At 45.7% G+C, this 24,371-nt stretch overlaps 1 protein-coding gene across 1 annotated transcript in view; it reads left to right on the top strand.

Annotated features, from left to right (window-relative positions):
- The window catches only part of LAMP3 (lysosomal associated membrane protein 3), a 118,925-nt gene that overhangs the window by 87,450 nt on the left and 7,104 nt on the right, over positions 1-24,371 (top strand). The gene's annotated exons all lie outside the window — the stretch shown is intronic.

Here is a 24,371-nt window from a genome sequence, read left to right as displayed (position 1 = left end):
TAACAGAACGCCCAGAGCAAGAAACATTACCCCAGAACCCCCCCCCATTCATTTGCGGATTCTTGACGCATAATTTAGTTTAACCCTGCTGCATAATTTGGTCCTCAGCTGCCGCATAATTCCAGTAACCCTGAGGATTTACTTTACTCAATCATAAAGTTTTTGTCGATCAGGGGTATCACTGGAAAAAGTATGTGTGTTGACCATTCTCTGACACACTTGTGATGAAATTAACACCTCAAAGAAATAAAAAAGTTACATCTGCAGCTAACACCAATTTGAAATATCAACTCCACAGAGAAATGTGCTGTCGCTTCTAGAAGTAAAACCTAGCTGTGCGTTTTTAGGCCAGTAACTAAACATACCCCCCCCACCCCCATTGCACAATACGGATGTATGTCAGTACAACGCGATCTTTTAGAACGCGGTTATTACAACGCAAGTCGTTACAACGACTTGCGTTGGAGGGCGCGGATTGAGGAATCTTATAATTTTATATTCCAACACCAGTCCACATAACAGTAGGGAAGGTGTTGGAATATAAATTTACAATATTCCTTATCCAACAGCGCCATCCAGCGCAAGTCGTAGTAACGACTTGCGTTGTAATGGCAGCGTGGTAAAGGTCGTGCGGTGTAAACACCGTGTTGTAAACGATGTTTACCCAGATAGGAGCTGTCAGACCAGGAGCACGCTGCCCGTGCACAGTGCCGTCAGCCCAAGCTCGGCCCTTTAACGTGTGTACTAATGTCTTGTGACCAAAATCCTGTTGCAAAACATTAATATTTGACCTCCAAATCAAAATTGGTGGTAACCATTTGCAAACAGGAGGGGGTCACCAAGGGACCACTTCGACTTTGTGAAGGTCAACAAAAACCTTTTTATGAGTAGGCAGTAAAAACAATGATTATAAAAACATTCTTTTTCTTTCAGGAAAACGGGTAGGCAAATGGAATGCATTTAAAATAAAAATTGGATTTAAAACTAGTCACAGGCATAATGCTTTGCTGCCCCCAGCAGGCCACCACGCCTGTAACTTTAACCCCTTCTGTGGTCGTGACGGAACCACTCTGTCCCGAGCCACGGACGTGCTCTGCTGGTGACGGAGTGGTTCCGTCACGGCGCGGCCGCCCCGCCTACGCGGCGTCAATCCCGCGCCTGCGCGGCCGTTTTATTGAGCGGGCGGGGCCGTGACGGAACCACTCCGTCACAAGCACAGCACGCCCGTGGCTCCGTCACGAGCATAGCGGTGCCGCACGTCCCCCCCAGCGCTGTGGCGGAATTACCGCCGCGACCAAGGGGTTAACCAACAATAAAGCTCTCAATTTCCAAACTACCTCATGCATATTAATAATGAGGTAGTAAAATTGTAACCCACTAGGAATCGAAATTTTGCGAACCAGCCTAATAATACATAGGTTGGTTCGCAAAACACCAATGCATTTGGTAGAAGTCTGTGCGCATACTTCTACCGAATCTATTTTAGTAGATTCCTCATAAGAAATCGCAAATTGCAAATCATTATTAGATCAAGCCTGGAGCGTTCCCATGATACAATGAACGGATGATTTCATTGTAAACATGCAGACTGAGAGGCATCTTCAAGAATTGGAGTTATGTTGAAAATCATAGGAATATAGGAAATCATTTGTTTATTTTAATAATGTGTACGTTTAAGAAATTGATATTATTACCAAATTCAAAGAAAAAAGACTGACATTTGTAGCAAACTACGAATAAATGCATGGAGATTTATTCAGACACTAAGTGTGTGCCAAAAATTGTAATCAGAAAATGAGGAATGAATGTAGAGATGTAAGAAAAAATTGTCATGTTTGAGATTGTAGATTAGACAACAATTGAAAGTTATATATTACGTTAATTTTACCTGATATGATCCAATACAGCATAGCAATTGGAAGCTTAGGTGTAGATGCATCAACAATGCCATTTGCTATTCCTTATTAGCGAAAAATAAAGATTCGCTAATAAGGAATAGCAAAAGGCTATGCATGTAGAAATCGCAAAAATACTAGCGATTTCTAAACATTCCTTAATTGCGACTCACAAATTGCGAGTGGCAATTAAGGAATACCTCCCCATTCATTCCTATGGACCTAGAGGCCCATAGGAATGAATGGGAAGACATTCTCAATTTGCGATTCTCAATTAGAGAATCGCAAATTGAGAATGCAATTTCAAGGGTGTCAAAAGGACCCCCTGTTGCACCCCTGCAATCTGCATATGAGAACATCTTGCACACACACATGCCCCAAGGGCATGTGTGTGTGTAAAATGGAACTTTGAAAAATGCACTTTAGTGCATTTTTCAAAGTTTTAGCAAATTACCATTAAGTTCAACTTCATGCTAATTTGCTCCCCCTAATAGCGGAATCGCAATTTTTTTTACTTTGATGCATTGCATTTAAGAAATCTCATTTTCAGATTCCTTAAATGCAATCGCAATTAAAGTATTCGCAATTATGCGATTTCTTAAATTGCGATTTTTGCATTTGGGATGATGCATCACAAATGCAAAAATACTGGTCGCAAAGGGGCAGATTCTGAGAATCTGCCCGTTTGCGACCGTTTTTTCCTTTGATGCATCTATACCTTAGAGACTAGCTGTGAGTAGCATCTCTACACGGTGAAAAAGAATGTCTCATCGAGCAGATCAACTATTTGAATGAATACATACTGTCTCTGTAGAGCATATACAGGATAACAGCAACCTGTTGTGCCTTTCTGCAGACACATGAAACAAGCATGGGGAAGGCCAGTAGGTCAGCATCAAGTCTCAGAAAACACAAATTACTAGTAGTCCTGTGCACTGATGGGAACTATTTTGTGTGTGGATGTTCTCCTGCTGGTAGGGCAGAATGTTGTCACTCACAGTGAAGTTAGCCAATGCAGAAGTGGGCTGACCCATTCCAACATACTGTTAGCAGTGGTGGGCAGAAGAAAAACGTAAATGAAACAACAGAGCAATGAATTAAGAGGGCTGGTGTAAAGCCCTTGTAAGACCTAATAAAGTTGCACACAGTGGTTTATGTATGACCAAACTGCAGCCCCAATTGTGTATGGCTACCATGTGTAATAGTATGAAAAACTAAGCAGTTTCCCACTCCCAAAGATAGACCATCCTGTTCTTAGGGCCCCTACCTTCCTCAGAAGAGTTTTCCTCCAAGCGCCATGGTTACACTTTTTAATTGCTCCCAAATATTCCCTTCCACCCTTGCGCAAGTAGGGGAGCTCATGAAGGTTTTTGGAACTGTCCATGTCTCCTACCTAAGGTCTCCACTAAACGTTCACCACCTCAGGCTTGGCAGCCATTTATAGCCTCTTTGCTGACGCTATTTACCTATTCATCAATATGCATATACATCCATAATAGTAGAATATGTAAGCTCCAAGCGGGCGCAAACGTAAATTGCAAAGTTTTGCACAGCCAACCCTCTGGCCAGGCTCTCTGTGCCATCTCCTGTTGCAAATGGAACTCTTCCATGACTGCTATCAATTGTCGCCCATTCTTTTAGTGTTTCACAAAAATATCCAATGCCCGCACAGTCTGGCAGGTCCAGGGCCACCCGGGTCACAACTCCTCTATCATAAAATGGAGCCGCCTGTGAATGAGCGTGTGACAACTTCATCCAGCGTAGGACTAACCCCAAGGCGTTCGAGCATGGAACAAGGGTTCTGCACAGCTCTTTCCTGGGACCAGGGAACTGAGGATGGCCCTGTCGCACGCAAATGCACGGGACGGCAAGCGGGGCTACGGAGGCCTGATTCCAGAAAACACAGTACCATATTCTTGTTGGTTCACGTCCAGCCACCTGCGAGTGCTGCGCCGCTTCAGGCTCCACACAGGACCTCTTGGCCGTATCAGGCGGAGAAGCAGCAGACCGTACTGAGCTGTACCTCACATGCTTGAGGCAGTCTCGGTGGTCCGCTTGCCAACGCCCGGGCATTCAGGCTGATGATGTCTTCTGGCCTGCTCCTTAGCCTAGCGAAAACACTGCGCTGCTTTTCTCCTTTTGATGGTGGTGCCTACGTCACATGCTTCACTCACATTTCCCAGGCAAAGCATTCGCCAGGAATGCGGCTTCCTCGCACACAGCTTGAAGCGCGACTTATAGAAGCACATTCTACACCACAGCATGTCATGTAGCTGTGTGAAGATCTATTTTCAAGCACAAGGAAGTGCTTGTTCCTGTCTGTCTCAACTGCTGGACTCAGGGGTTCTCAAGTCCTGAAGCAGTGAGGAGCGGGGGAAATGTTTGGTGGCCCTGAGATTCCCAGAAAGCAGGGGGCAAGCCAATAAGCCCTTGGAAAACTCTTGTGAAGGGACAAAGAGGGTAGCAGGCAGCAGGTTAGCCCATCAAGGCAAGTTGCAAAAGTGGTAGTGCCTTGTGCAGCCCAGCAGGCAGCAGACCAACACAGCAAAGTAGTCAGCAAAATGGCAGTTCCTCCTAGTAGCACAGCAGTTCTCTGGCAATGTGCACATGTAGAGCCAGAAGAGTCTGGCTCACAAGTCTGACGCAGTGTCTGATTAGATGGGGTCAGAGCCCCAGTATTTATACTAAAAAAAACCTTTGATGTAAGGGGTGACTTCAAAAGAACCTTTAGAAGTGCACAACAATCCCTTTCAGCCCAGCCCTGGCTGCAGACAAGCAGTAGGGGGTAATCAGCCCTTTGTGTGAGAGCAGGACACAACCTATTGAAACATCAGTGTGAACCACTTCTCCCTCCCAATGCCCAGGAAGACTATTAGTATGCAGATGAATGCAGATATATTCCCTGTCACACCCAGCCTTTCCTGTGTTGTGACTGTCTGGAGATAATGCCCAAAAATGCCCTCTTTCTGAAAGTGGCATTTTTAAAATAGTAATGTGAAACCCACCTTCATCAGTAAGTAGGATTTATCACTACCATTTTAAGCATACCAAACATGGCAATGCCACTTCTTTCTGATCAGGAATTACCACTTAAAAGTATATAAGGGAATACCCAATGCTAGCCTATGAGAGGAGTTGACATCAAAGCAGTGAATAATGAAATAGGTTGTTTGTCACTACCAGGATATGTAAAACTTAAAAACGAATATCCTGCCTTTTAGGTACACAGTGCCTTGGCCTTAGGGCCTACCTTAATGGTGACTTATGTGTAATAAAAGGGGTAGTTAATGCTTGGCAAGTGGTTTTAAATGCCAAGTAGAAATGGTAGTAAACTGTGCACACAGGCCCTGCAGTGGCAGGCCTGAGACCGGTTTGAAAGGCTATTTCTGTGGGCGGCACAATCAATGCTGCAGGTCACTAGTAGTATTTAATTTACAGGCCCTGATTATTTGGTATACCACTTTACAAGGTTATTATAAGTGAATCAAATATGCCAAACATGTGTAAACCAACCATACCATGTTTAGGGTAGAGAGCACATGAACTTCAGCTAGCACTGGTAAGCAGTCGTAAAGGGCCCAGAGTCCTAAAGCCAACAAAAAGAAGGTAAGAAAAAAGGGAGAAGGAAGGCAAAAAGTTTGCGGATAACCCTGCAAAAAGGGCCAGGCCTAACAGGCACATAGGCCTAAGTCAGAAAGGTTTTGAGTTGGTGAAACATACTCCTTCATTACTCCTGGTTTACTCATGATTTGCAGGAGTCAGCTAGTATACTAACTTGTGGCTTATCCATGGCTTAAACCTGGAATTCAGGAGTACTACAAGATAAGGTCAGTGCAAAATCTGTGTGTGTTAGGCCCATTTATCTTTAAGGCATCCGATCACATTAAGGTAACATATGTTGCACATGAGTTGTGCTACTTGTACGGTGTTATGACCGAAGTTAGTATCAGCGCTTCTAGGTACAATAAAAGCAGAAGTCCTCTAAAGAGAATCCGACCCGCTCACCCCACACATCACATTTTAGCGGCTTGGCAATTTAACCTACCTAGATTTCCCATGTGCCGCTTCCATTTAAGACATGATAGACATCACAGCCTGAACTGGGGAAAGCTGAAGCAATTTATGAAAGATAGTTTTATTTTTGCTATTTTTTATAGCATGACCATGTCTTGAAGGCATCAGAACTCTTTACAATTGTAGCAGGATACACGAGTTACAACAAGTTACAGTTACAGTAATTAAACGGGGACGCTTACATTGGAAGATGTGTGTTGGAGTTACCACATGAGACAATTACAACAGTTGGTCAAAAGTCATACACAGTTAAGGCATCGATTTAGATGGTGGGGTCACATAACGAAGGTAGTTCAGATCCTATCGAAGAGAGTACTTAAGTATGGTTGAGGGTGATTAACTAGGGTGTCTGTCAAATAGGAGGAGCTTGAGGTCCTTTTTGAAGGTGACAAGCAGGTGGTTAGGTGGAGGGAGGGAGACAGAGAGTTCCAAATTCTTGTGGCACTACCAGAGAATGACTTGCTCATGTATCATGCACACAGATAGTTAGTCCGTAACAAATTCCTCGATTTTCTAACATCGCCCCAAGCAGATGTAGAAACTAATGTGAATATTTGAAGTGTCAGAGTAAATTGTGCTTGAATTGAGAGTGAAGTATATTTAGGACCCCTGCAAATATTGCAGAAGGCAGCTTTCAGACAACTCTTTAGTAGAAACAGACCACGGTCCTAAGAAGTTCCCTAGTCTTTAAAGAGAAAGTATACAGCATTAAGAAAGTCCCCTTTCCATTACCAAAACACTTTAACAGAAACCATTGCCAGCCTGCAATATTTATGCATTTTTAAATAATCAAACCAAAGTAGACTTTCTTATTTTTAATCTAGTCGAAGCATATTAATAAGGAGAAAAGCAGATTTAGGCCTAGTTTATCCACTTCGTAACCCTGTTTCAAGCAGCCTAAAGTCAAATGAAAGGACACTTTGTTTCATTTTATTTTATTCTTTAATATAATTCATAGGGATATAAAAAGAAACAGCATGAATAACACAATAACCTTGGTTATAAGATTTCCAGACTAAAATAAAAAGACCACATTTTCATAACAAATAGCCTTATTACGTGACCTATGCTATCTTCCATCATTAACTCCAGCCCCGAGAGTTACAGATACAGTGGGGAAGGGGAGGAATGAGTAACTCTGGGATTACAAGTGGGATTACAAGTGGGACTCTGAGGATCCTGCTAGGAATGATGAATTACTGGTGTAATCAGTAGTTCCAATCTCCATTCCCACAGCAATTTCAATATTTTTACAAATATTTCACACAGTGACTCCACCTGCAATTATCAGGTGGAGTCTGCTGGTGAAACTTCACAGATCTGCAGAGTTATAGGGCCAGATGTACAAAGCGTTTGTTGCGAATCGAGCCGTTTGCAAATGAAAAGAGGCATTTTTGAAAGTACAAAGGCCCAATTTGCAATTCAGTAACCTATTACCGAATCACAAATTGGGTTTATGATTCGCTATTGGGAAGGGGCGTGTTTAGGGCATCCCTTCCGAATACTGAATCGCAGTGGTATGTGTGAATGTTTTGCTACCTAAATGCGGTCTCAAAACATTAGCATTTTACTGGCTTCTTCAAGTTGTTAATGGGAAAGGGTTCCTAAGAAGACCCTATCCCTGATGTGAATGTTTGTAAAAAAAAAAATTAAGAGCAGGCAGTGTAGCCAAGGACCCATGGACCTCTGCCTACTCTTAAAAACTGAAGAGAAAACGTTTAACTTTTATTTTTGAAATGCATCCCTTTTTTCTTTAAGGAAAACTGGCTACATTTTAAAAAATTGCTTTATTAAAAAGCAATCACAGACATGATGGTCTGCTACCTGTGACTTTTGTGGTTCCCAATTGGTTGCAAACTATCGGGCAGATTTACAAGAAAGTGACGCATCTGTAGAGATGCATCACTTTCCCTGCGCCACCCTGTTGCACCACCATGGATGCGCGGTATTTAAAATACAGCGCACCATGGTGCAAGGATTGACAGATGCGTCAGAAATTCTGACGCATTTGTTGGTGCAAAAGTCACGCATAGCTGGAGTCGTGTCGCAAGCATGACGCAACTCCAGCAAAGCATGTTGAGGCCTATCCTCATTGTGCTGTGTCGCCCCTTACGCCTGCTTCAAGCAGGCGTAAGGTTTTGATGCAGTGGCGTCCTAGAAGTGGTGCAGTGAAATCTTGTAGATTTTACTGCGTCACTTTTACAAGGCCTACCTTCGTGGGAACGCCCACTCTGCATACATTATACCTGACGCAGGTATAATGTGATGCAGGGCTTTATAACGTGACGCATCTCCCTAGATGCGTCACATTGTAAATGAGCCGCATTTTTACCCTGCCCATGCATCACAAAAAGTGACGCATCGGCGGGGCAAAAATGACGCAAGGGGCTTGTAAATCTGCCCCTGAGTCCTAACTCATGCATATTAATGCGGTAGCTATATGTGCGACCCACTGGGAATCTCAAAACGTGTCAAAGACACATTTGTACATTGGTGTTTATGATTACCAAACAGCGAATCACAAAAAATTTCTATTTGGTAATCGCAAACCGTTTCCTACGTACATCTGGCCCATAGTCCTGACCACTGGAATTTTGTGATTCTGCTGCTGCCCTGTTTTCCGCCTGATTATGAACTTGCTGCAATTGACCCATAATCACTATTTTCTGCAAAATTAGTAGATTGTAACACCCAAGAAATTGTTTTAGCTCAAGCAGGTCAAACATTACTAAAAACACTGCCACACATGCTGTCGGGCAGTGGGCAGGACCTTTACTGTTGAATGACAGTCATCCTTTTTTGCTGTTAGCTTAATTCCAGTGTTAAAATGACACTAATGAGGGGCACCCTCTGCTCAAACAGTGTTAACATTGTGAAAATGACCAAATGATGAATAAATACAGCCGCAAACTGTGCCGCATTACACTGCATAATTTGCCTTTTGTTGCCAGATAATTTAGTTAACCCTGCCACATAATTTGTTCCTCCCCTGCCGCATAATTCCACTGGCCCTAGTTATTTTAGATGTCCAGTTACTGGCTCAATCGGGATTACAGGGGACCTTGTAATGAAGCCTGGATGTTTAAGAGCAAGAGTGAGGAGAAAAGACAGATAATGGTGCAACAAAGCAGAAGTGACGTAAGTGTGAGGAGGCAGAACAGAGGAAAGTGGGAAACTTTCACGGCCCATTGTCTTTGGCAGAAAAGAGGAAGTGACTTGCAAAACAGAATTTTTTTTTCTTACAATGTGGTGAGATGTGGAGCATTGCAAAAACATAGGGGCATATTATCAGGAACAGCGTTAAAGTTATCACCGTTTTAGCGGCAGAAAACGACCGCTAAAGCGGCGATAATGGGCTTGATAATATGCCCTGGAGAATTCCAAAAGAAGCCCATGTTCACACCAGAACATGGGCTTCTATTGGAATTCTCCAGGGCATATTATCAAGCCCATTATCGCCGCTTTAGCGGCAGTTTTCTGCCGCTAAACCGGCGATAACTTTAAAGCCGTTTCTTGATATTATGCCAAAAATCTCTACAAGATGCCGATAGGGAAATAGAGGGCTTACTGCCGGTATGATGCTGATTTTGCTAGGCATTTTGGATACAAATAATTCAAAAGACTAAACAAGTGCAAACACAGGTAGCTATGACCCTATGGCCTACGTACAAAGTTCATACTTCGCCAAGGCTGTAAAATAAATAAAACTGCTAACAACATGTGTTATGCATATTATTACTCAACTCCCTGGCACTAATTTAATCTAATTTGGCAGGATAAAAACTGTGTTTGTTCAGCCCAGATTCAAACCTTTGACTTGCAGCATCTACAAAAACTCTCTCCATCCATTGCTCAACCCTCCTGAGCTATCCTACGTTTCATTCGCCTCTGGCTTTCGCCATTCGACCTCAGGCACCTTGAAACTGCTTCAGGGGCATGCAGCGCGATATATATATATTTTTTATAAATCTTTATTCGGTTTTTATCGTTGTAAAACCATAAAAGCAACAATAAGAACGTAGCACAGTACATTAATAAAATTCACTCAGTATTTAAAGATTATTCCTATGCCTAATAATGCATTTTAAAAAACTTAGTACGTGGTAACAAGAGCGCTCAGAGTCCAGCATCTGTAGGGATAACATAGCCGGGCGACATTGTCTGTAACCCCAAGGTTTTAGCAGTGGGAATAACCAAGTTTTTCTGTGGGGCTGAAAATATTTACAGAACAATATCGTGTGCATACATGTCTGTGGGGAGATATCGTCACACGGACAGCAAGTCAGGTTTGAATCCCAAGTGTTCTTTTTTGGGAAGGCCACTAGTCTGCGGAAAAGTTTGAGTCTGAATCTGGTCAGAAGCATCTTGTCATATGTGCTAATTTCCAGTGTGAGATAGGGCTGAATTTGTAAAGTTAGCTGTACCATATTTGCATGTTGGACGGATTGTTTAGTTGAAAGCAGAGTTATTCTAAGTGTCTCTAGATGATTCATGGCTTTCAGCTTCAGCTCTTTTTTGATTATCTCAATTAAAGATGCTGGATTGAGATAATATCTTTCCAAGCCCATGTCTGTGAAAAAACGCCTGACGTAAGTGAGCCAGTTTATTTTGTACGCACAGTCCAATGCCATCGAGTCCTCTAGGATATTTTTAGTTTGCATGTTTTTCTCCACTAGCCAACTGCGTCTCCAGAGTAACAATGGCTGGACTTTAATCAAATCCTCTATGTAGGGGATTCCCAATTCCGCGTGACATGCGTAGATTGAAGAACACTTTGGGGCAGATAAAAGAAATCTCATAAACGAGTTCTCAGCTATTTGGAGCGAGCTAACGTCAGCATGTCCCCATACACCGGCTCCGTATAGAGCGATGGCTTGACATTTAGCGGAGTAAATTTTTAACAGCTCAACTGGTGGTCTCCTTCCAAGTCTTTGTGAGAAGTTCGTTAGGGCAACGATAGCTCTCTTAAAAAGGTGTCTCCTGGACTCAATGGCTGCTTTCCAATTTAGTCTTTCATCTATCATTATGCCCAGGTAGGGGTATTGAGGAGTCCTCTCAAGTTTTTGTTCGTTTAGATGGATGTTCTTTGTACGTTTTCGCCCTCCGCCTGCCACCATGACGAAAGTTTTTTTAACATTTATATGGAGATCTAAAGCACTCATAAATTTGGCGTATTTGTTCAAGGATTTTTGAAGTTCTATTGGTGTACGAGCCAGGATAACTGTGTCATCCGCACAGAGCAGTGCGGGGATCAGGCGTTCTCTTAGCCTTGGTAGGTCTTGCCCTCCCCTCAACATCTTCTCCTCTAGCCCATTTGTATACAGGGGGAAGAGGAAGGGGGCAAGAACGCACCCCTGCCTGACTCCTCGTTCTACCCCAAATGGCGCAGTAAGCTCTCCCTTTGTCCCATAGCGCACTCTTGCAGAAGCTTCCCCATAAAGTTCTCTTAAGAAATCCAGGAGTGGGGGATCCACCCCCATGTTTCTCAAAAGGGTCCAGAGCTTGGCATGTGATACGCAATCAAAAGCAGAGGACAAGTCCACGTAGACCATGTACATTGTCCCCTGCTTTGCGTGAATGTACTTAGAGACAATTATGCTTAGGTTAAGGGCCTGTTCTACGGTTCCATAACCTTCCCTGAACCCGAATTGTAGGTCCGATAATATCTTTCTTTCGTCAGCCCATTGCTGGAGTTGTTCTAGGACTATTCTACCAATTACTTTTCCTAGAGGATCTAATAAAGAAATAGGGCGGTAGCATTTAACGTCTTGGCGGTCCCCCTTTTTAAAAATAGGCACTATGATGGATTTGGACCAAGACTCCATCAATCCTAGGTTCGCTGCCGCAGTGCAAACTCTTGTCAGTATGGGGGCCCAGAGATCCGGAAGATGTTTAAAAAGATCTACAGGCACCCCATCTGGTCCAGGTGCTTTGCCCCCTTTACTTAGATTTAATGCCTGCACTACATCAAGTATATCAAATTGTAGGCTGATTGGGAAGTCGACGGGGGGAAGATAGTGATTCAATTCTTCTATTGGGGATGGTAATTTGAAAATATGAGAGAAATGATTTACCCAAGTTTCTTCTTCTATTGCCACATCAATCTGGGGTCTATTAGAATCGGATAAAAATGGGGTTTTTACTATTCTCCAGAAAGACTCACTGTTTCTTGTAAGAGTGCTTTTATGTAGGTCATCCCATAGAGCCTGTTTCAGCTCTAGTTTCCTCAGTTTCCTGGCCTTTTTATACTCAGACCTTAGATGCTGAATCAGTTGTTTATCACTTTTCGAGTGTCTGAGAGCCTCTTTTAACTTGTTTAAGGAAATGGTACAGTCGTTGTTGAACCAGCCTACTGGTTTAGTATTATTTTGGTTATTTTTCCTAGTCAGCATTTCTTTTATTTTATCCAGAATGATCTTAAAATTTTCGAGGATAGTGTTATCGTCTGTTTCCAGGTCTAGACATTGTATTATATTAGGGTATAATGTCTTTATTAGGTTTTTAGTAAGTTTGGTGGGGTCTATCTTTCCCCATTTTAACGTAAATCCATTTATTCTGCCCAATTCAAGTCGGTTTTGGGATAGAGTGTGAGCGATTATTGTGGTATTCGTTAATTGATTAGAAAGGTCTAAATCCAATCTAAGTGCAGAATGATCGCTTAAAATGTTTTCCAGTAGTGTAAAATCCCTGATTAGTTGCCTAAGCCCATCGGTCGAGAGGATATAGTCAACAGTGGTCTCATGGCCTCTCCCCAAATATGTGGCTCTAATGCATTGTTAGCGGGGTTTTTCTTATTTAGTATTGATAATTCAAAGTCTGTAAGAAGGTTATTCAGTACTTCCCCTATTCTATCATGATGAAAGTGCACAAGAGGGTTATCGTGCTCGTCCACTAATCCGCAAATCTGGTTGTTCAGGCGTGGACAGGGGTGCAAATTAAAGTCCCCTCCCCATACTAAATGGACAGTGGCCTTTTTTTTGTATAGTTGTTTATTTTTGATAATTTTTTCCTGAATTATCAAAAGTATGTTGATAAGATGGTCCTCCTCTAAGTTATTATAGAAGTTTATTAAGATGACGATTGCTTCTTTACCTACTGAAAGGGCAAACAATTGATAATTTGAGGTAAGTTCTGTTTTTAGTATCTTCAAACTTGGAATGATATTAGCTATATATGTAGCCAAACCCCCCTTGGGCCTGCCCGCACTGCTTGGGAGGGCTGGGGAAAAAAAAGTTTTATAACCTACGATATGCAGCTCTTTCGTGGCCCATGTTTCTTGGAGGCATATTATCTTGCCTTCTTTAAGAAAATGGGCTGCTGAGCCATCCTCTATTTTGGGGCGGAGTCCCACGATATTCCAGAAGATAATGGACAGAGATTGCGTCCTATTCTCTGTAACTGCGGGGATCCTCCGTACGAGATCTTGATGTGGGATAGGTTGTTCATGTTTGGGAGATTCGGGTGATGGTCAATCGACCATTTCTAGACCGCTAAACCGATTCATGGTCGGTATACCCGACCAATTTTCCCAGTGCGGTACTTCTCTAAAGGTAGGTCTGTATGGTCGCTGAGGTGGTGCGCCCCATTGCTCCCAATCTCTTCCTCTATTACGGGGTCCCACAATCTGCCATGGGCCCTCCTGTGGCTGGTAATTGGAATCTACTGGCCACCAAGGAATCTCATGTTCATTTTGCCTCGGGGCCATTTTTGGTCTAGGGTTTGTGAATTCCCAGGGCTGTGGGACTGCTTTGCGCCAAATGTTGTCAAAATCGTTGAGGTGATTTTTTTGATGTTGCTTTGGATAAAAGAAGGAAAGACGCTTTGTGTCAATCCCACTACTTGTGTTATATTGCTCCCAAGAGCATATGTACTCTACAACTCTTGGGTCCTCGAAGGTAATCACAATGCAGTCCCCCTGTGTTACTTTTTTGGTATGTCCCACCCATGGGGTCCTGCATATCGTTACTATCCTGCTTGGCCAGTTGGGGGGGATAGGTCGATTTTGTTTTAACCAATATTGGGCCTTATTTTTTAAGGACCAGTTAGGCTCAGTAGTCTCCCCTGTAAGTTCTGGTACCCCGGTCATCACAACCACGAATGGTGATGCTTCAGGTGGCAGATTCGTGTAGGGTCTGCCCTCATAAGGTCCTCTCGCGGTTGTTTTGTTTACTATGGGGTATAATTTTTTTTGGGCAGGTATTATGGTAGCAGGTGTTTTGGGGACTGGCGTTTGTTGAACTGTTGTTATTGTTACAGGGGTCTTTGTAGCTATGCTGCTCTGAGGGGTTGGTATTATAGCTTTCGAGGGAAATTTCGGCGCTATGGGGATTTTAACTACTAGTGGTTGTTTTGGCGGAGGGCAAGCTAAGGTTGTTTTTTCCTTTTGTGGGGCTAGTACTGCCGGATTGTCTATTCCCTTTTTTTGAAGTACTTGAGTTGGCCTAGATTGGATGGATTTTGATATTTTTAACAGTTCATTTTCAATATTAATTAATCTGGTTTCGAGAGGTAAAAGAAGAGAATGTAATAATGAGGTAATTTTATTTGCTAGCTCCGGAGTATCGGGTTCATTGCTGTGAGGAATTAAAACAGGTGAACTCGAGACGACAGTGCTTGGAATGTTACTAAATGAGGAATGGTGTACCAATGCCTGATGGTCGATAATGTCGACAGTTTTAGGGGTAGGACCTATTGCGTTTAGAGGTATTATTGGGTCAGTTATGTCCACCATATCAGTGACTGTGGTTTTGTCACCTTTCTCTTTGTCCTTCCTTTTCTTAACCGCCCCCTCCCTCCGCCCTCTTGCTTGTCTTACTTCATCTGGTGTGTGGTTGCGTAAAATTTCAGGTGTTCTTTCTAAATCAGAGCTTGAAAGTGATAAAGAAAGTTGTGAAGCTGAAAGGTCTACTACATTCGGTAGGCTGAGTCTATTATTACCTTGCGGCGATCTTTCTAGAGTGCCCTCTGCCTCTGGGGATCTTACTGTGGCCAATTGCCCCAAAGAGGATCGCCTCGCAATAGCGAGGTCAGTAGATACTCTGCCCTCTATTAGGCTGATGCTTTGGTCAATAAAAGAGTTTGCCTTGGTAATAAAATCGTCCATAGGGCCTAGCAACTGTTCACCAATCCCACCCTTTTTTGCCTTCTTCAACTTACTACCCCTGGTGTTCATTTTCGATAGGAGGATTTCTCAAAATCGTAATGAGTAGGTGGGCTAAAATAGTATGAATGGGTCGTAGGAATGTGATCCGTTTATAGAGAGCTTAATGAGAGGGCCCGGTCCGGTCTACTCACGTTCTCAAACGGCCCGCTCTTTGCCCGGTCTTCGCCCCGAGCTCCGTCCCGCGCGCGTCCCGCTTCGCGGAGATGGGTGCGCCTGTTATATAAGAGGAGACTGGGGGCGTGGCCGCCGGGGAAGAGGCACCAGCTGTGTAGAGTAGAGGATGCTGGTCCTCGCAGTCCCCCGGTAGGCTCCACGCACGCTGGTTCCAAAGATGCCCTCAAGCTGAACCGGACTTTCCTGGGAGCGAGTATGCTCTCCACCGGTTGTGGAGCCGCTCACACCAGGGTCGGACAGCCACAGGGAACGAGTGAGCGGCACCCGCGGAGCGGGTGTCGCGAACAGTAATGCAGGAAATAACGGCCTCGAGGTGCAGGCTGGAGTTAGAAGCAGTCCTCGCTGCAGAAGGTGAAGTGGACAGACAAAGCACCCAATGCGCCGGTAATCCCCGGAGTAGATATCTCTGGAGGCTGGGGGCGTGGCCGCCGGGGGAAGAGGCACCAGCTGTGTAGAGTAGAGGATGCTGGTCCTCGCAGTCCCCCAGTAGGCTCCACGCACGCTGGTTCCAAAGATGCCCTCAAGCTGAACCGGACTTTCCTGGGAGCGAGTATGCTCTCCACCGGTTGTGGAGCCGCTCACACCAGGGTCGGGCAGCCACAGGGAACAAGTGAGCGGCACCCGCGGAGCGGGTGTCGCGAACAGTAATGCAGGAAATAACGGCCTCGAGGTGCAGGCTGGAGTTAGAAGCAGTCCTCGCTGCAGAAGGTGAAGTGGACAGACAAAGCACCCAATGCGCCGGTAATCCCCGGAGTAGATATCTCTGGAGGCTGGGGGCGTGGCCGCCGGGGGAAGAGGCACCAGCTGTGTAGAGTAGAGGATGCTGGTCCTCGCAGTCCCCCGGTAGGCTCCACGCACGCTGGTTCCAAAGATGCCCTCAAGCTGAACCGGACTTTCCTGGGTGCGAGTATGCTCTCCACCGGTTGTGGAGCCGCTCACACCAGGGTCGGGCAGCCACAGGGAACGAGTGAGCGGCACCCGCGGAGCGGGTGTCGCGAACAGTAATGCAGGAAATAACGGCCTCGAGGTGCAGGCTGGAGTTAGAAGCAGTCCTCGCTGCAGAAGGTGAAGTGGACAGACAAAGCACCCAATGCGCCGGTAATCCCCGGAGTAGATATCTCTGGAGGCTGGGGGCGTGGCCGCCGGGGGAAGAGGCACCAGCTGTGTAGAGTAGAGGATGCTGGTCCTCGCAGTCCCCCAGTAGGCTCCACGCACGCTGGTTCCAAAGATGCCCTCAAGCTGAACCGGACTTTCCTGGGAGCGAGTATGCTCTCCACCGGTTGTGGAGCCGCTCACACCAGGGTCGGGCAGCCACAGGGAACGAGTGAGCGGCACCCGCGGAGCGGGTGTCGCGAACAGTAATGCAGGAAATAACGGCCTCGAGGTGCAGGCTGGAGTTAGAAGCAGTCCTCGCTGCAGAAGGTGAAGTGGACAGACAAAGCACCCAATGCGCCGGTAATCCCCGGAGTAGATATCTCTGGAGGCTGGGGGCGTGGCCGCCGGGGGAAGAGGCACCAGCTGTGTAGAGTAGAGGATGCTGGTCCTCGCAGTCCCCCGGTAGGCTCCACGCACGCTGGTTCCAAAGATGCCCTCAAGCTGAACCGGACTTTCCTGGGAGCGAGTATGCTCTCCACCGGTTGTGGAGCCGCTCACACCAGGGTCGGGCAGCCACAGGGAACGAGTGAGCGGCACCCGCGGAGCGGGTGTCGCGAACAGTAATGCAGGAAATAACGGCCTCGAGGTGCAGGCTGGAGTTAGAAGCAGTCCTCGCTGCAGAAGGTGAAGTGGACAGACAAAGCACCCAATGCGCCGGTAATCCCCAGAGTAGATATCTCTGGAGGCTGGGGGCGTGGCCGCCGGGGGAAGAGGCACCAGCTGTGTAGAGTAGAGGATGCTGGTCCTCGCAGTCCCCCGGTAGGCTCCACGCACGCTGGTTCCAAAGATGCCCTCAAGCTGAACCGGACTTTCCTGGGAGCGAGTATGCTCTCCACCGGTTGTGGAGCCGCTCACACCAGGGTCGGACAGCCACAGGGAACGAGTGAGCGGCACCCGCGGAGCGGGTGTCGCGAACAGTAATGCAGGAAATAACGGCCTCGAGGTGCAGGCTGGAGTTAGAAGCAGTCCTCGCTGCAGAAGGTGAAGTGGACAGACAAAGCACCCAATGCGCCGGTAATCCCCGGAGTAGATATCTCTGGAGGCTGGGGGCGTGGCCGCCGGGGGAAGAGGCACCAGCTGTGTAGAGTAGAGGATGCTGGTCCTCGCAGTCCCCCGGTAGGCTCCACGCACGCTGGTTCCAAAGATGCCCTCAAGCTGAACCGGACTTTCCTGGGAGCGAGTATGCTCTCCACCGGTTGTGGAGCCGCTCACACCAGGGTCGGGCAGCCACAGGGAACGAGTGAGCGGCACCCGCGGAGCGGGTGTCGCGAACAGTAATGCAGGAAATAATGGCCTCGAGGTGCAGGCTGGAGTTAGAAGCAGTCCTCGCTGCAGAAGGTGAAGTGGACAGACAAAGCACCCCGAAGCAGCGCGATATATGACGCAGCACTTATCTGAGTCATGTGACATGTTATCTCTGTTCGTACAGACTTTTAAAATGACAGATTATAGAAAACAGATTACAAAACGGTTATGAAAATAATTTACACCTAGTCTACATTCGTGCAAACGTCATCACAAGCCTAAAAGGGCAAACTTTACTACGGCAGCCAATCACCCATTGGTCACCTGCATACAGTTTTTATCTGTAAGTCTAGAAGAGTATACACTTCTGAAACCGTTCGTGACACGCTAGCCAGGTAAGTGACGTGACAACACATAGCGCTGGATACAGCACACGTCGTGTCTAGGCACTATTCTGTCCAGCTGCCTGACTGGAAGAGTCATGCAGAACAAGATGGTTTGGAGACGCCATAAAAGGGGAAGAACAAATTCATTTTCCTGTAGGCTGCGTAGGACTTTAAATCACTCTCACTACATTTTCTGGGTGTGGGAAAGCCTTGCTTAATTTGAGCCGGTTGTTTCCAGTGCTGGCACTTAATTATCAACACCGGCACTTAAGACAGCTGCCAGATGGTGGCGCAGTTTGTATAATTTAGAGATGAGCAGAACAGCAATTGTTTATTAATTCAGTATACATTAGAAACAACTAATACCTGACGCCCTAGCCATTTTTATAGCTCTGGGGGCATGGAATAGCCTGAATTGTCACACTTGTAGCAGTGTGCTGGTTAGTAGTTATTTTGGAATAGTCATTGGCAACGTTGGCAGTGCCAATGGGTGGTGCAACCTGCGGAGGCCTCCTAACCGGGGACCCTGGCACTTTTTATTTTTTTTACAAATTTAGCACTGGCCGGAAATTTCTCAGTATTCTTTACTCCTCTTGTTCCGGGAGTAAAGAAACACCAATTTTATACAGCTTACTGGCCTGTTATCTCCTTCACTGTATTCACCGAACATCAATAAATGTGTTTTCCTTCAGTTCCAATAATTGTTACTTCCAAGTAGCAGCAAACGGATGCATGCGCCATAATGCAATTTAGGCTAGCTCATCAAAAGGGTGAAACATCTTATATTCCACAATTAATGGATTGCATTTAAGTAGGTGGAATTAGGGCCACATTTTATAGAATTACTAACAACATGTCTTGCAGACAGCAGCGCTATTAAGCTAGACCTAAAATGGAAGGGATTCTGGTTCTTTAGGTCGGGCAGACCTATTGTTACTATTTTTAACTAATTTAGTGGGGGCCTCAAGCCCTGCCTACCGCAGCACGACCCATGTACCATCTCGACTGGATGGAAATGTGTATCCTTGCACATTTAAAGTTTGGGAGCCTCATTTATGAGAAAAGACGCATCGCTGCGTGAAATCAGCGATGTGTCACTTCTCAGTGCGCACTCCTTGCGACATACCTGATGCGTCATATTTAATGTATGACACATCATGTCGCAAGGAGTTACAGATACGTCTATTTCTGACGTACCTGTAAGCGCAAAAGTGACACATTACTGGAGTGTGTCACAAAAGTGACGCAACTCCAGCAATGCGTCCTTTCGCTTGGGGCAAACGCCATGTGAAAGGGCCTGCGTCAGTCTTACGCCTGCTATGAGGCAGGCGCAAGATTTTGACACAACAGCGTCCTAGAAGTGACGCAGTGAAATCTCATAGATTTCACTGCGTCACTTCTACGAGGCTTTTTGCGGGGGAACGCCCCCCCTGCATACATTATACCTGACGCAGGTATACTGTAGCGCAGGGGTTTACAAAGTGACGCATCTGCTTAGATGCGTCACTTTGTAAATCGTGCGCAACAGGAGGCATGGTTTACGCCGCCGATGTGTCAAAAAAAGTAACACATCGGAAGCGCAAAACTGACGCAAGGCCTCATAAATGAGGCCCTGGGACTTTTTAGGTCTGCCTCAACAGCGCAGCTGTGGTTGGACATGGTGTGATCTGAGTACAGCTTTTGCTTTGGCCAAAGCTGTGTTCTTCCACAGAGAGAGCACTTAACTTCCGAGCAGCTCTGATGATTTGTTTATCAAGCTGTGTGAGCCAGGGTACTTTATCAAGTCCAGAATTACGTAAGAACAGGAGCGTGACCTAAAGCCCTGTAGGTCACACGCATGCCGCTGTAGTTCTTCTCTGGGAGCAGGGCAATCAGGGGAACTGTGTTGGTGTATTCCAGTCTCAAGCCCCTCCCCTTCCCTATCCATCAACAACTTCAGAGACACCTTAAAATTGCACTGCTTGAGAAAATGGTGCTTGGCATTCTATTCCATGGTTTTATAGGTTCCTTGGCTGTCCTTTGCTTACTCCACTCACTACATTCCTGCCCACAGCCTTGTCAGACATTACTTCGTCAGCCTCTACACCGGGAGTCATTACATTAAGGTAAGTTCATCGGGTGACCTTTATATTAGTTTTCTAAATCGTTAATGCCTTTACGTCACAGCAGTGCCTACTGTATAAAGAATATGTGCCAGGGCCGACTTCAGGACGCCACTACAGCTTGCACCGCCCATTGCCCCTGCCAGCGCGGTCAATGACAGCACCAACACAACTAACCATCACACTCCTACAAGTGTGACAATTTAGTCTAGTCCATGGCGCCCAAAGCCATAGGAATGGCTTTGGTATGAGGAATTAGTCGTTTGTAATGTATGTGAATATCCTGGACAACTGTTAAAAATAGACAAACAGTGCCACCGTGTGGTAAACTGTTATAAGTGCCGGTGTTGACAATTAATTGCCGATCCAGAACTCTGAACCACCGGAAATTAAGTGCTGGGTACAGAACTCTAGGAATCAAATTAAGCACTGCTTCACAAGTCAGTTTTTATCTCTAACTTTATAATTTTCATTTAAAAAATACTTACATTTGAATACTAATTTTCATTTAGTATTTACTTTAAAAAAAAGTACATTATTATTTTGAATTTAACTGACACTAATATTATGTATTACATTTATTCATTGATTTAAAATACTACAATGTTAAATTATTCTTTCATGAACCCTAAAAATGCCTTACTGTGCTTTAACGCTACCTTTCCCTGAGCCCTACAAATGCCTTACTACATACCCCTTAATGTTAACCTTCCATGAACCATAAAACCCGTTTCTAACCTTTAATGCTACTCTTCCTGAAAACCCCTTACGAACCCTTAATGCCACCAACCCCTAAACACTAAAATCCTATCTCTACCCTTTAACGCTACCCTTCCCTAATTCTTTCCTGCCCCTTAACACCACCCTTCCCTGCACCCTGAAAACTTTTAGTACTGCTAAATGCTATCCTTCCTTAAATCTGCAACACTCCTCACCACCCCTTAACGCTACCCTTCCACAAACCCCCAAAACCCCAACCACCTCTTAACAAAACCCTGTCCTGAACCCTAAAATGCTTACTACCCCTTAACTCTATCATTCTCTGAACCCCAAAGAGACCCTTACTGTACATTAGTGCAACCTTCCCTGCATCCTAAAAAGCATTTTCTATTGCTTAACTACCACTGTCTGAACCAAGAAACCCAAAACCTCCCCCCCCCCCCACTGTTATCCGGTATCAGTAAGTTTAGGGAGAAGCTGGATGATGTCAGAGACGTTGGTATAAGGCCCTTAGTGTTGTCGAGCAACATGAAAAAAAGTTCCTCTTTAAAGCTTTGCCCAAATGTTTTTAGTGGACACTCTTTGAGGCCTCTAATGGAATTTGTTCTGCTGTTTATGTACAGTATAGCTGTGCCACATTGGCATTTTGGCGAAATGAGCACCACCCCACTAATAGAGTCATTTACAGAATGTCAGATTTTTTTGCTGTTATACAACGATTCTGTAATAGTGTTACCACAACCAGCAATCATGACATTACTGTAAATTCAGAGATAAATGTGTGAGCACTGTTTCTGCAACCATTGGACTACATTGAGCACCGCCTTTTTTCATATACTCTGGCACTAATAGGCACAAAATGCAGTACTTTTCTGTGAGTGATATAATAGCGTTAATTGCACTGAAAATCACTTTCCTCACAATTTGTTGGATTTTTACAGCTTCCCACATACCATTATAGTTAGTGCTGAGAAACCTGCACTTAAGGCACTCCTGGCTGAAAGCACCATTCATTTTATACAACGGCCATTGTTGTGTATCTTCTACAGTCCGGAGGTACTTATACTCTTTAGTGCACCTGTAGAGCTTCATAGGAATATGTCCGCAAATGTTGTTTCCTCTAGTACTGTTCCTTATACTACAAAGTTCACTCTTCACCATTGATTATAAGAAACAGTTAAATCCGGACTCTCATGAGGAATAGTCTGAACAGATCCATTGGCACCTAGCCGACCACTTGCCTGTGGCCTCCTGTTCCTGCTTACTCCAGGCTGATCGAAGTGACACCACCGCTGCCTGGGTTTTCCCGCTACCGTTCTTCACACCAACAGATGCCCTGCCCACCCTAGGGCCTACTTAATGCAAGCCGGAGCGGGCGCGCCACTGGAATGTCGAAGACATGCCAGAGGCAAGCTCATCTGGGCCCATCCACGACTGTACAGTGCCCAACACCACGACCCCTAGCCCTCCCACTGAGCTATTCACCGTCAACCCCGGATGCCGCAACAAGCGCTGCCACCACACCGACCCACACTCCATGATAGGCCCTTTAACCTGCACCCACAGCCACTTCACCTGCCACAGCACACACACCAGCCCACTGACTAGCCCCACACGAACACACCATAGACACCATCTGAATTAAAATATCAACTCAAAAGCAAACTTCTTAACACACACTCACTATGCAAACACACCACAGAGATTAGTGACCTTATCTACACCCTCACACATGATGTCTTCTTCCTCACTGAGACCTGGCTCAACTCCTCTTCTGCGCCCAACATCGCCACTGCAATACCCAAAGGATACAAGTTCACCCACCATGGCGACCGCAGCAACAATCGTGGAGGAGGGATCGCCATCATACACAAGGAATCCATTCAATGCACCACCACAAATGACAACATCATCCCAGCCATGGAACACCTCAGCTTCCAACTCCAAACAGACAGCAAAACCACCATCAGGGGCACCCTTGCCTACCGTCCTCCAGGACCACGTAAAGCCTTCTGCAACTTTATTGACAACTTCATCGCCCACCTCAGCATAGACTCCAACAACTACATTCTCCCTGGCAACCTCAACTTCCTTCTTGACGACCACAATGACATCAACACTACCAACCTCCTCGACAGTTTGAACAACATCAGACTCGCCCAACCCATCCATGACCACATGCACACCGCAGGTCACACTTTAGACCGCATCTTCACCTCCAGCGACCACATTAGGTACAGCCACTACACAGACATCACCTGGACCGACCACTCCATCGTCCATTTCATCACCAGCTCACGGATCTCCTCCCCCAGTCTGCTCAATGCCCCCCACTGCAGTTGAAGCAAAGTCTAGAAGGGCATATAGATCAACGCCCTCTTCACCACCCACCTGATCTCCTCCAACAAACTAGAGCAGAATTTTAGAAACTTCAGCAATTGGATCACCACCTGTGCTGACAGCGTTACTCCCATCTGCAAGAACTACCACAGAAGGTCCACCAAGCAGGCTAACTCTTACATTGAAGACCTTAGAACCCCTAAACGACACTGTAAACAATTGGAAAGAAGATAGCGCACCAGCAAGGACACGACCAACAAGATCTCCTTCAAGACAGCCCTCAACCTCTACCACAGACAGTTGAGAGAATAAAAGAAAGAGGCCTTAGCCCCATGCATCAAATCAAGCCCCATTAACAGCAAAGAACTCTTTAACATCGTCCATGAATTCTCCAACCCCTCAGCTGCAACAAACAACATTATCCCAATACAGGGTCTCTGCAACAACTTGCAAATTTCTTCCACAACAAGATCGGCAACATCTACAGAAACTTCAAATCCCAGCTCTAGGCCACCGATTTCTTCAAGCAACACAACGACCCCGCTACCACCACAGACATCTGACTAACCGAATGGAGCCACTTCGCCCCACGGGACACCGTCTCCATCATGAACTCGGTCCACTCAGGGGCACTAACTGACCCATGCATTCACCACATCTTCAACCTAGGAGACGCCAGAATTGGCCACATACTGACCACCTTGTTCAACAACTCAGTTGCCATGGCCACCTACCCTGAGTACTGGAAACACACAGAGGTCAATGCCATTCTAAAGAAACCATCTGCAGGTCCCAGCAAACTGAACAGCTATCAACCTATCTCCCTGCCTCTGTTCTGGCCAAAGTATTAGAATAAGCCATCCACATCCAACTCTCCTCAAATCTGGAATGGAACCTCCCACTCGATTCCTCCCAATCCAGATTCCGCAGCAACCACAGCACCGAGACAGCTCTCATCACAACTACCAACTACATTTGAGCGCTACTTGACTAAGGAGAGACTGCAGCTCTGATCCTCCTATTCCTCTCGGCAGCTTTTGATACTGTCTCCCACAGCACACTCATCACAAGGCTGCATAGCATCGGCACCTAAGGAGCTGCTCTCAGATGGATCGCC

The sequence above is a fragment of the Lissotriton helveticus genome, chromosome 11 (assembly GCF_964261635.1).
Source record: "Lissotriton helveticus chromosome 11, aLisHel1.1, whole genome shotgun sequence".
NCBI classification, from domain to species: domain Eukaryota; kingdom Metazoa; phylum Chordata; class Amphibia; order Caudata; family Salamandridae; genus Lissotriton; species Lissotriton helveticus.
Note: the sequence above shows the minus strand (reverse complement) of the source record. Positions and strands in the feature narration are given on the sequence as shown.